Source organism: Colias croceus, chromosome 26 (genome assembly GCF_905220415.1).
Source record: "Colias croceus chromosome 26, ilColCroc2.1".
NCBI lineage: Eukaryota > Metazoa > Arthropoda > Insecta > Lepidoptera > Pieridae > Colias > Colias croceus.
The window spans coordinates 4,656,907-4,669,735 of record NC_059562.1 but is presented as its reverse complement, the minus strand read 5'-3'; the positions used below and the strand labels follow the sequence as shown (position 1 = coordinate 4,669,735).

General features: G+C 29.9%; 1 protein-coding gene across 1 annotated transcript in view; it reads right to left on the bottom strand.

The window, feature by feature from the left end:
• The window catches only part of LOC123703411 (mucin-17), a 69,149-nt gene that overhangs the window by 41,504 nt on the left and 14,816 nt on the right, over positions 1-12,829 (bottom strand). The gene's annotated exons all lie outside the window — the stretch shown is intronic.

Genomic DNA, 12,829 nt, shown 5'->3' with positions numbered 1-12,829 from the left:
ATTTTAGACTAATGTTTAGACTTCGATTATTAGAAAGCTTTTCCAAGGAGGATATGTTCAGTATCTAATAAAAAAACGGACACAACCGTAGTATTTAACTAGTATACAAACAGGTATGAGCCGCGTCCGGTTGGAACTACTTTCAAACGAATCAAGGTCAGTGTATAGAAATTAACGCACAAGTCACTTAAATGGTGACTGTTAATATTAGCTTTGTTTAAAGGTTTTAAAAATGTGCAATATTGTTGTCCCTGTGTGTAGAAGAACGGCCAAGCGCGAGTCGGAACGCATAAAATGTTAAAACATTGCGAACGTCCGCGTCGGAGAGCTACCGTTTTTAATACGTCATGCATCTCTTCGATTGTTCAGTTTATTTTATTGTAGTTGAAGTCCAAGACTTTACTTGCATGGTAAATTACTATAGTCATTTACCATGGAATTCACTATACATAAAAATAAATAAAAACATCAATACAAAACCTCTAAATTCTTCTGAAAGTTCGTACAAATTATGTATAATTACATATTTATTCAAAGGCTAATACCCTGTTCATTCCATTACACTGACTAACATAGAAATCGAACCCACTACTTCTGACGTTCTCAATTACTAATCACTGAACCAAATATTTTATTAAAGGCACAAGCTACTAAATCATGTCAAACATTTTGCTGAATATTCATCAATATCCTACAGAGACTTAGGTTCATATACCACGTGCCTAGTGACTATAATTCTATATTAGATCGTCAGTTATTTTACATTATTGTTTTTCGAAATACCACGATAAAATTAAATAATTTAGAAAACATCATTCATCTCAATCAATCAGCTTATATTACAGACTAGCTGTGCTCCGCGGTTTCACCCGCATGGCTCTGCTTCTGTTGGTCTTAACGTGATGATATATAGCCTATAGCCTTCCTCGATAAATGGGCTATCTAACACCGAAATAATTTTTCAAATCGGGCCAGTAGTTCCTGAGATTAGCGTTTTCAAACAAACAAACTCTTCAGCTTTATAATATTAAGTATAGATTAGTATAGATAAATATTGAAGTAGATACATTAAGTATGTTAATTAAAAAAAAAAAAAATTCTAAATCCGCGTTATATAGTATATGAGTCAATTTCTTGGAATTTATAAATTTAATCAAGTATTTTACATGATAGAATAACAAACATCTTTTCGCCTTTCTGTCAAATACTTTCACTTTAAATATTAATAATTCTATCGAATACCGATTCTATAATCTTGATTAAAACTGCACAGGAGATATAATATTATAATAATTATACAATACAAGTGTCAATACAAATTCCACTTTCATAGTCCTTTCCGAGCTCCGAAAGAGCAACTATAGTTTCTTGCCGGTTCTTCTCCATAAATACTGCTTTCCGAATCGGTGGTAAATATTACAATATGTTATTCACAAGTGCTTTTAGAAGAAGTCTAATTGAATAAATAAATGTTTGAGTTTGATTGTATGATTTAGTTATTATTAATAGGCTTATGTATTTACAATACCAATCTAATCTACCATTCAATTTGCAATTAAAACTATGATCATTTCGTAGTTTTTTTTACCGATTATATTAGCTGATTTATTGTTTAAATATCTTCAAATGATGTAGAATTAAACCGGACTCAAAGTAAAGGTCAAGCGATGATTCAAACTTGTTTACATTAGTGTTGTATTCTAATGTGGATATCATATTTTTGCGGCTTTTTGAGGCTATTATCCGTAGTATATCTAGACACGCGGCAGCGTGTCAAGCCGAGTTCAAGCGAAGAGAACTGGCGAGCAGCAGCCGTGTGTATATTTACACGAACCATTTCGAGCCACTTTTCACCCCCTTATAACTCGAAAACTATTTAAGTTAAATAAACCAAATTTGGTACATATCAAGAGGACCTCAAGATAAACAAGAACCTTAAATTTCATAAATACAGATTAAACAGTTGCGTAGATATTAATATCCAAAAATCGCAATTTTTAAGACTGACTGACTTATAGACATATACAAAACCTAACCCACTTCCAGATGACCTAGAAAGTTCAAATTTTGTAATCAGCTAGGTAATAGTGAGTGTACAAAGGAAAAAATCAGAAAATACTGAATTTATTTGTATTTAATTTTTTTTTCAATGACATTAATTTTGTTTGTATGGAAAAATGGAAAAGTTTAAAAAAATAGAAAATAGTATATTCACCTTACTAGTCTTAAAAAATAGATCAAAACTAGTCAGTGGCCGAAAAAAATTTTGAAATCCATCAATAAATGACTGAGATATAGATTATTGAAGTTTACATATTTTAGCGCGAAACATCTGTAGATTCGATGCGCCTCTGACAACACACTCACTCGCGCTAGTATCGCTAGGGCGGATTACTTCGATTGCATGATTTCTTTATTCAAAACTATTATTAAACGTAAAATAAAAGAAAATTGTAATAAAAATATTGCTCATACAGTTAAAAATAATATATAATTTTACAAATTCACATTTCTTTATTCTTTATTTATGAGTGTTTAGTTTATTTTTAATTTCAGTGTAATGGAAGAAGGCTTTGTCGAAGGTCAAAATGATTTAATTTGCGTAATATTAATATTAATATAAGTGAAACATCTTTAGGCGCGTTTAGAGTAAAATTTCAAAATCTCGTCATGGCAATACCGTAACGTCATGGAGTAAAGCGACGATTCTTCTACAACGATCTTTGCATCTTTGTAATAGTGTGTGTACATATTCACGCTGGATGTTTAGAAAATCATGTAATCTTTTAAACAGAAAACGAGTTTAAAAAATTGCAGATAATGACGGGGCAATGTGCGCTGACATTCATAACATACAAGAAAATATAGAAAATAATACTAAACAAACCATACAAAGAATCCGCAAGAAAAAATATAAAAAAAATCGTATATAAAAAGTATAATTATATTCATAAAGTAAATCAAATTTGCAGAGTAATTTTCTGTACAAAAAGTAATGATATCCCACCAAAAACATAAATGTAAAAATTGGAGCCGAGTTCAATCGTTGACTTAATTTGCCAAAAAAGAAATGAGATCTAATTAATGTGTGCCAAGTTCTGCAGACAGTCCAGAAATTTATTTATAAAGATGTATTAAGTTCTTAGGTTGACTGAAAACTCAATTGTTTTATTTTCCCTTAGAGAACAATGTTTATTCCAAAATATAACTTTTTTAATTTGAATAATATAATTATTTTCACAAAGCAAACAACTAATGACCTATTGAACCCCATAATTTGATGAGGCTAGTTTTACATACTGTTTATATTTTGTGAAGTTCTAAAAACTAGCCTCATCAAATTATGGGGTTCAATAGGTCATTAGTTGTTTGCTTTGTGAAAATAATTATATTATTCAAATTAAAAAAGTTATATTTTGGAATAAACATTGTTCTCTAAGGGAAAATAAAACAATTGAGTTTTCAGTCAACCTAAGAACTTAATACATCTTTATAAATAAATTTCTGGACTGTCTGCAGAACTTGGCACACATTAATTAGATCTCATTTCTTTTTTGGCAAATTAAGTCAACGATTGAACTCGGCTCCAATTTTTACATTTATGTTTTTGGTGGGATTATTATTAGTCTGTGCTATTATGCTATGTTTGAATGAAACAGTTTTATTTCGTAAAGTAATCCAGGATTTATGTACGAATGTGTCTAAATTAATGCGAATTACTTTAATTGTTATCACTACATGGTATAAAACAAAGTCGCTTTCTCTGTCCCTTTGTATGCTTAAATCTTAAAAACTACGCAACGGATTTTGATGCGGTTTTTTTAATACATAGAGTGTATCAAGAGGAAGGTTTTAGTATATAATTTATTAGGTAAGACAAAGCGGGAGAAGCCGCAGGCGGTAAGCTAGTTTATTATATACAAGATAGTGCCTGTCGGTTTTACCCGCAGTGCTTCGCTCCTGTTGGTCTTAGCATGATAATAAATAGCTTATAGCCTTCCTCGACAAATGGGCTATCTTACACCGAAATAATTTTTCAAATCTGACTACAAGTTTCTGAGATTAGCGCGTTCAAACAAACAAAATTCAGCTTTACAATATTAGTATAGATGTGCTAATTAATGATATGTACTTAGTCTTTTATTTCTCTTATTATTCAATAATAATAAATATCCAAAGTCTATCTAGAGTTAAAAAGTCTAAACATAGGTTTCCATGTAATCATTGACATGAATATCAGACTAAATTTGGCATTGAGGTAGACATTTTTATACAGAAATCTTTCAACATGGAAATAAGCTATGTAGTTAGAATTTTAACGTGTAGAATGCTATAATGTTTGCAAGCTTAAATACTAAGAAATGTTTGTATGTCTTTCTGAGTAAAGGCTAATGATTGAATCAAGTTTATAAAATTTTAATAGATTTAAAGCGAAAGACCATTAAATGAGTTAAATGTTAAGTATAAGGGAAATTATTGTATTAATAACGGTTAAAACTAGATTTTTTTTTAATTTAATAAATAAACTATTATATAAGAGTCCTCTTAAGAAATTAGACAAAGGAATGAAATAGAAAAATACTTTATCATTTTTGAAGAAATAAATATAGAGCAAACTTATTAAAATGCGAAAAGGTTTAAAAAAATACTTGGAACTATCAATAGAGTGATTATTTTTTTAATACAAAATTGTATTCACCAAAAAATAATATAACACAAGCTTATATTAATTACTAACAATAAATTATTATTACAGAAACATATATAAGTATAATATAGATATAAAGACTGGGAAGAAACTGGTCTTCGAAACACAGTTTAACACTAGTTCGAAGTTCAGGGTCTGAACATAATGCTGTACCTGTTTCTTGAAAAATATTTTTTTATTATTTTTATTATTTTTTATTATCTATGTTTATTTGCTATAAATTATAATGATTTAAAATGAAATATCGTGAAAGTTTTGTGTTAAAAAATAGTTAACACTACATAAAGCTAAATCACGATTTACATTACGCTTTCAGATAGTTTTACTATCTTTAATGATATAATATACATATTATATCGGATTTATCGCTTTCCAGACAATTTTATGCAAGTAATAAATCTCTACCATTTTCTTTTATGTAAATGCGCTAAATTAATTAAAAAACATATGCTCGGAAATATCTTAGGATGTATCGTTAAGGTAATTACAAAACTACAGGTTATTGAAAATTATTATATTATTTGATTGGATATAGAAACGTGTTCAATAATCAAGAGGAAGAAAGAAGAAGAAACCTAAGTGGTTACTTAACTTTACTAACCAAAGTAGTTTGGTTTGTAACTTAAAACTTAGGAGTTATAAAATTGGTTTCTTAAAACGTTCTTATTTATTACCCCATATAACTAAGGTTGTATATTTTAATGTTTAGGTATGTACACACATACTCACATAGCTTAAGAAAATAAAAAGCCATTTTTTAACTATAACGCCGGTTATAGTTTAATAAAATTTAAGTCAGCCGTTTGACGAACGCAAACGACAAACAGATATACATTTATCATACTATATAGATATCATACTAACGCTTGAATTGGCAAGAGATTTGCAAGCAAATGCGTAAGCGCAAAATTATAGCTCAACCAATATTGATAGTATTCATGTCACCCGCTATGTTGCCCGTTACTGCTCTTTATTATACGTCATTTAAATAATTGCACGCATCCAGGAATTTATATTGGTTTCCTGAGGTTTTAAAAATATGTAGATTAGTTTAGTAATAAAGTAGTAGAAAGTTAAACAACAGAAATTAGGTCAATGTGTTTGCTGTAATATCAATTTTCTAGTAGTTTTTGGAAGATATGATATTGTACAAAGTTTTTCGTTGTACTGGTATTGTAATTCGAATGTTAATACATTAATATTTAATACTAGCTGTGCCCTGCGGTTTTACCCGCAGTGCTCCGCTCCTGTTGATCTTAGCGTGATGATATTATAGCCTATAGCCATCCTCGATAAATGGGCTATCTAACACCGAAAGAATTTTTCGAAATAATTTTTCTATGTGTAAATTTCGTGCCATTATAAAAATGTTGGATGTTATACAAATGTACAAACTTAGCTTTCAATCGAGATATGCCAGTCGTGTCCGAAATTTCAAAAGAATGATTACCACACAAAATTCGATACAATCTTCACAAAAGGTTACAGTTCCGGAGATCAGTCTCATTGACAGGAGTTCGCAATAGTTCAGTGATCTGCTTTCATCGCTATTGGTGCGTGTTCGGTTCCGGTTGATGCACTTTTTGACGCCTATACTACGTAGATTATTATATATTCTTTGCCTATACTTCAACTTGTAACTGACCTGTCACTTATTGCATACATTGCGGCGTGCGAACAGCGATACGTTGAAACTGTGGTGTTATGGCGCAATGTATTGATATGTTATTCGTACTACTGTAGTATATTATGTTTGGCATAAGTAATGGGGGTTTGGTATGTAAACCATGACGTGGTGATCCTAAAAATACGCTTATAATTGTCACTGATGCACCAATGGTTTACAATCACAATATTGCAAAAAAAAATATTGCTTTTACATATTGATTATCTCATTACGTGGGAAAATAAGGGGCACAGTGTATCGCACTACAATACATAGAAATGTCCACACACACATTGATATAGCTGTGGTGTGCGTATTATGTCAAAGGGCGACTATGATTTTTAATGTTAACCTTGATGTTAACTGAAATAGACATATTATATTGGAACAACCTTAATAATCCATATAATATGTTATGCATATAAATTATTGATATACATTATATGTAATATCGTCAAAAAACTTAATTCATTCGATTTTATTACAAGATCCGTCAACATCTAACAAAATAATATAATGCTTCCTTTGACTCATTCATTACCTCTAAAGGTTAATTAATAATCCAAAATGTGCAAAAATACCCGTTTCCGATCAAAATATAATTCGACGATTACGTTTTAACGACCTAAATATCTTTGGTTTGCCTAGAATTTATCCGGCATTTAATTTACCGCCTCTTATATAATAAATGTAATTAAAATAAAATCCTATTTACCTTGAAAGTAAATAATGCAAATACGACAAGACTGTCGCTGTATATTTTATACTTATATTAACTTGATATTGAGTTACGTATTTCTTGGAATAACTTTGATTTGTTATAGTTTCTTTATTGTTAATATTTAGTACTTAAAGTAAGCGAAGGAATGTTTCGTTATACTGCTATATTATCTGAAAGTTGAGCACTCTTCTTTATACACTAGATTTAATAAAATGTTTATCTTATATGTTATACAAGCTGCTCCGCGCGGTTTCACCCCCGTGGCTCTACTCCTGTTGGTCGTAGCGTGATGATATAATACCCTATAGCCTTCCTCGATAAATGAGCTATCTAATACCGTAAGAATTGTTCAAATCGGACCAGTAGTTTCCGAGATTAGCGCGTTCAACAAACAAACAAACTCTTCAGCTTTATAATATAAGTATAGATTTATTTGGAAGCTCCAATACTTTTAAAAAAAAAAAAAAGTACTTAGAACATGATCTGTATTATTTCAATTATAATTCCAAGATTTTTACCAAAACTAACATTAACGGAAACAAGGCAACACGTAGAAATATAAGACCAGTATAAGATAATCCAACACGATTGAAAACTCAATTGCAGTTATGAATATAAAGAGAGGAAGTGAATCTCTAACTGAAAAATAACGATAAGAAAATATATAAAATAAATAAACCAACACTTAAATAGAATCATTAGCACAAGTTTTCACCATTTATAAATGGTGCAAGTTTTTAAAGAGGATGCGGACAAAGCCGGAATATCGAACTAGTTAGAAATCTGTCGCCATTTGTAGCGAGGAAATAACTTATATACTTTCGCTGTTCCTTCCTTAAACTGTGTGATATATTTTTATATGAATATAGTAAATGATGATGATGACAATGTTTAGGCTGACAATGATGATGATGATGATGATGGTAAATAATAGAGAGATCACAAAAAATAATTTAACAATTCTATATACCAAAGTGTAAGTATATTTATCGCGTTTATTTATCTCCAAAATAAAAACGAATTTTTGTCATAACATGGGAAAAGCTCGAGTTTCTTTATACTTACATTGACCCAGTGATTTAATATTTACTTTCTTTTGAATAATAAACATTATACAGCGTACTGTTTTTAGCTAATAATCTCTATTTTCAATATTTACTGGTATTATTTCTGTATGTACATTTCACTCTACCATTTTGAATTCGACTAGATAATTGGCGCATTTTCGTCTTCCTTTTCAAGTAAAGGAAAATGTCATATATAAAATTAAACCGCACAATTAGCATTTCCAATACCCATAAACCCAAGGTATAAAGACTACAGTGACGTCAGAGAGAAATCTTAGGATGTTCATACTTTGTGCTAAAGGAAAGGGCTGCAAGATGAAAGTGGCTGCATCTGCACTTTCGCATAAATACGTGAAGGAATTTACTAGCTTTCATAAGTCATTTTGTTTTGTGTGGATATGTTTCAAATGTATGTAAAATGTTTTAAACGTATGGTAATGTTCGCAAATGTATATGCCATAAATCATATTACTCTTTACTGCTTTGTCTAAAACCTAATAAAATGTATACTAAAAACTTTCTCAAGAATTGCTCTATTTAAAAAACCGCATCAAAATGTGCTGTGTAGTTTTAAATATATACATAAGGACGAACAGACAGCGACAGCGCCTTTGTTTTATACAATGTAGTGATTATATATTGAAGAAAGAAATTGTAAGCAATGATAATTAGAAATAATGTAAGCTTTTAAGAGGAGCTTAAAGCTCAGTATTTAAATGAAGCCATTTACTATATTGTTTTTTTTTTTCAACAAACGTATAAACATAGTAAACTCTTTACTGTGGTATAAAACATAATGAAGGTCGACAAACATAAAAGGAAAATAAAAGATAATTATGCGTTTATAATTTATGTTACAACAAAATTTACAGACCCAAATAAATTATCATTATTTATTGGGTATTTTTATGAACATACCTGCCTAATAATAAATTTTAAAATAAACATTCTCACAATCTATACTAATTTTATAAAGCTGTAGAGTTTGTTTGTTTGAACGCGCTAATCTCAGAAACCACGGACTGATTAAAAACAATATTTCACTGCTAGTAGTCCATTCATCGAAAAAGGCTATGTATCATCACCAATAGAAACGAAGCAATTATGCAGGTAAAACCGCGGGGTACAGCTAGTATCTAGATAAAATTAGGTCATAAAGTAGCACAAACATTATCAGAACAGAAAAATGTAAACCGTAATAATTAACTAATAGATTGACACCATTACCATTAAATATTTGAACTGGCCAAATTAATTATTGGCGGGTTAATTTCAATTTTCACGGTTAAAAAGTGAATTCATTCGAATAACGAGAGAATGCTATTGATATTTAGAATTCTCACTCTAGTTAGAGAAAAATTGACATTGACCTTGATTTATATTAATAATTTGTATTAAAAACGTTGAATTAAAAGTATTTGTAAAATTTTTATCCCTCCTATTTCACCATACATCATCATCATCATCATTATTTTATTTCATTTCATTTCGGCCCATATACGTTCCCACTGCTGGGATACGGGCCTCCTATGAGATTACATACTTACGTCTAATTTCTTAGAAAAAGCATATCCGGTATCTATACATAGTTAACATATATAACACATACATGTGAGCCCTCAATTGTTTAACTAAGAAGTAAATTTTTAACCTTAACCTGTCAACACTTGCAACTTGCAAGTAAATCATATATTGCTCAACAGTTTCACAATTGATAAATTTATATAAAGACAAATTTTCTTCTAGAAGGTTTAATGAATTTCAACAATAAAAACATTTATAGAACTGGGGCATGCCCATTTTAATAACAGATCGCTTATAAATTGTGCCGTTCAAGGTTTGAATGCAGAAATACAATAACTTGTTTTATATCTTATTTATATCAAAAGTTGTGATATATAAGTAACAGGTCGCTTTTATAGGTAACTATAAAACTTACAACTCTTTATAACTCTTTCTATACAATATTTATTATTTATAATATCATAAATAAACAATATAGCTTACATTAATAAAATAAGGTGCATCGCTAAATGTGTTGTTTACCAACCAACCAATTCGGCAATTTTTTAACGTTTTTGTAACGGCACAAGGACGTTTAATAAGGAGACAACACGAAAAAGGGGCGATGGGGTAGAACAACGTCTGTTTGGGCAGCTAGTAATTTATAAAACAACACGTAATTTGCCCTATTAGTCACAAAAACTACTGCACCTATTTCAAAAATTCTTATACCAGCATAAAGCTACATTATTCCTCACATTGGCTATATTATAATCGGTATATATTTCTTATTATAATGAAAATATATAACCAAACACAAACATACAATATTAACCACTCAAAAAACATAAGAATGCGTATCGAAAGGTATCAAAAAAGGTATGAGATGTCCGATAACTTTCACATCGGCGAAAGCACTTCGATCTGAGGTCATTCACTTGGCCCAGTGTAGGCTTCACCTGCTTAAGGCTTATTGTAAAGCTTTTGGTCTAAAGTTATGCATGATTGATTATCGTAGAAAAGCTTTTTAACGCACACAGTCATAGCTTTATGAATTCTAAAGTACCTCTTTGGTAATAGTCTAGTGGGATGACGATAGATCATGGTATGGTAATCGTGTTAAGCAGGTTCGTATTATTTATTTGTAAACTTAAGTTTAAAAAAGAGTATATGTCACAAAGCACCTGTAATGACTGTAGTTTTTCCTGGCTTTCAAACTATATTTGTATGTAATTGCAACTAATATGCTAATTTCTTACCAATCCATATTACCTAATTTGTTCTAAAGGCCTCTTATAATTACCTGAAAATTCCTCGCTATATAACTGTGTTTAGTTGTATAGTTTTATTAAAGAGTAATCTTAATATATATAAATCTCGTGTCACAATGTTTGTCCTCAATGGACCTAAACCACTTAACCGATTATAATAAAATTCGCACACCATGTGCAGTTCGATCCAACTTGAGAGATAGGATAGTTTAAACATGTAGGTACCACGGGCGAAGCCGGGGCGGACCGCTAGTAAATAAATAAAAAATTCTGTGTAATTGTTAACTACTATATATAATAGAGTCCTTGTTTTTATCCATACTAATATTATAAATGCGAAAGTAACTCTGTCTGTCTGTCTGTTACTCAATCACGCCTTAACTACTGAACCAATTTTCATGAAATTTGGTATAGAGATATTTTGATACCCGAGAAAGGACATAGGCTACTTTTTACCCCGGGAAATATGATAGGTTTTATCCCGGAAATCCCACGGGAACGGGAACTATACGGGTTTTTCTTTGACTGCGCGGGCGAAGCTGCGGGTGGAAAGCTAGTACACAATAAAATGCTATATTTCAAACCCATCTGTGTTACCAATCCTTTGTAAGTCCGCCAATTACCTGAAAATAAAGGGAAATATCATTAAATTAAAGTACAATTTGACAGAAATAATTGCTTAAAACTAACTAATAAATAATTGTAGATTGATAACTGATGCAAGCAAATTTTACTTCATTGCTATCGAAACAATTAAGTTTTACAGTAATATTGTATCACAATTGCTAAATTTTAAACCACTTTTAATTGCAGATTTCGCGTGAGTTTGTTTCATGCGAAAACGAAACATAAGGATTAAGCAAAGTATTGTTATAAATAGATTTTCTAGTTTTTAATTATTGTTCATTTAACTTGATATAAATACTAGTTGTCCCGGCAAACGTTGTCTTCCTTACTAGTTACTCTTATGATTTAGAGATATGAAAAATAGATATTGTCCGATTCTCAGACATATCCGATATACAAAAAATTTCATCACAATCAGTCCAGTTCCGTTCCGTTCCGGTTCCGTTCCGGAGGAGTATGTTAAGTATAATATTGTGACGAAAATTTTATATGTATGCATATTGCAATAGGGAAGATATCACTATGTCAATAGAATGATGATTTTCTAAAGAAAATCTAAGACGAATATTAAATTCGCATAGACTATTACAACTAATGTAAGAATAAAAGAATTACATAAGGTTGTATAAGACTATATTGACATAGTAGCTATTGCAATTATATTTATGTAATGTCAATTTTATTGAGGTCAGAACAAGGTAATAAAATTATGTTTTTGGATTGTTCTAGCAAAATTCTACTAATTGACTTTGAATTCTCTTGTTATTTAGTTATTGCAGAATTTTCCATCAACAGTTTTGCGATTTGTAATAAAGAAGATTTCTTCGTCGAACAAAATTTACACATAATACACATTAAAAGTTGCAATAATTTACAATAAATAAAATAATAATTAATAATTAATTAATTATTAATTAATTAATTAATTGTTAATTAATTAATTAATTAATTATTAATTTATAATTACTAATGTACACATTAGTAATTCTCTCAATAAACACTTAGTGATTGAATTAAAACAGAAAATAGAACATTTATTTATCAATAAAAATACTTGTATTCTAGCAAAAGTAAGGAGAAAAATATATGTAAGAATATATGAGTTACAAAAAACAATTGCCTAATAAATAATTGTTCCAAACATTGTTATATAAAATACACGTCAATCAAAAAGCGATTCATTATTTTGAACCACTCGACGTGTTCGTGTGTTTGATATTTAATATAATAAGTATTGCTTTCACTAGATTATTTGTAAATGATATC